General features: G+C 52.3%; 1 pseudogene; it reads left to right on the top strand.

Moving 5' to 3' along the window:
- Window positions 1-5: 5 nt before the first annotated feature.
- LOC114073392 lies at window positions 6-886 on the top strand (annotated as a pseudogene).
- The last annotated feature ends 610 nt before the right edge of the window (window positions 887-1496 follow it).

Raw genomic sequence — 1496 nt, 5'->3', positions numbered from 1 at the left:
ACCTGCACACCCCCAGGGACTTCTTCCTGCTGCACCTCTCCCTCACAGACCTGGGCTGCATCTGCACCACTGTGCCCAAAGCCATGCACAACTCCCTCTGGGGCACCACAACCATCTCCTACACAGGATGTGCTGCTCAGGTCTTTTTCTTTCTGTTCTTCATCTGCACGGAGTTTTCCCTCCTGACCATCATGTGCTATGACCGCTACGTTGCCATCTGCAAACCCCTGCACTACGGGACCCTCCTGGGCAGCAGAGCTTGTGCCCACATGGCAGCAGCTGCCTGTTCCTCTGGGTTTCTGTATTCTCTGCTGCACACAGCCAATACATTTTCCCTGCCCCTGTGCCAGGGCAATGCCCTGGGCCAGTTCTTCTGTGAAATCCCTCAGATCCTCAAGCTCTCCTGCTCACACTCAGGTTACCTCAGGGAAGTTGGTCTTCTTGGCCTTAGTTTCTGTTTAGTGTTTGGTTGTTTAATTTTCATAGTTTTCTCCTATGTGCAGATCTTCAGGGCTGTGCTCAGGATCCCCTCTGAGCAGGGAAGGCACAAAGCCTTTTCCACGTGCCTCCCTCACCTGGCTGTGGTCTCCCTGTTTATCAGCACCGGAACATTTGCCTACCTGAAGCCCCCCTCCATCTCCTCCCCATCCCTGGATCTGGCCCTGTCAGTTCTGTACTCGGTGGTGCCTCCAGTACTGAACCCTTTCATCTACAGCCTGAGGAACCAGGAGCTCAAGGATGCCATAAGGAAAATGATGACTGGATGCTTTTCAGGAGGAATAAAGTGCCTGTTTTCTGGTTTGTAGCATTCAGAAGGGGACTCCTTAGTGGCTCAGCCTTCCTGCTCAGGTTTTCCACAGTGGTCTTCGGGTTCTTCCTGCAATAATTTTCTGTGCAATTAAACATAATTATGTATCTGCCTTCTCATTTAGTGTCCATCCACTGAATATGACCCAGAGATTTATAAATGATGAATTGTGCTCTCTGAATATTTAAACAAAATAAATGACCGTGAAGTGCCTTCTTTGTCAAAGACCCTTCTCAGCTGTTCCTAAAGGACAGCACACTGCAGGACAGGGGGGATTTGCAATGGGCAAGGGGACAAGAATCCCAGCACAGCAGCACTGCCAGGGAGTAGCAGAGCTTGGGCTTTGCAGAGCTGCTCTTTCCACTTCCACACTGTCCTTGTGAGCCCTTTTCTGGCTGCAAGGCCTGAGTGCTCTCTGAGCACAGTCCTGGGGGTGGGAGCCCTTTGAGCACAGGCAGGGACAGGCAGTGGGAACTTGTGAAGCAGAGCTGGCCTCCCTGACAGCATCTCCAGGATGCTGTGAGACCTTCTGAGGGCACTGCATGGACTGGGTCACTTCTTCTGTGCTCTTGCTGCAGGGCTGGAACTCTCCTGCAGTGACACCAGGACACTCCTGCTCTTTGCATTGCCAGCCTGATTTGGAAATCCAGTCTTGCCCTGCTGTTCCAGGGACATGCTGGGAGTGCTT

This window comes from Empidonax traillii, unplaced genomic scaffold (assembly GCF_003031625.1).
Source record: "Empidonax traillii isolate 1590-97213 ecotype Southwest subspecies unplaced genomic scaffold, ASM303162v1 scaffold6289:size9324, whole genome shotgun sequence".
NCBI classification, from domain to species: domain Eukaryota; kingdom Metazoa; phylum Chordata; class Aves; order Passeriformes; family Tyrannidae; genus Empidonax; species Empidonax traillii.
Note: the sequence above shows the minus strand (reverse complement) of the source record. Positions and strands in the feature narration are given on the sequence as shown.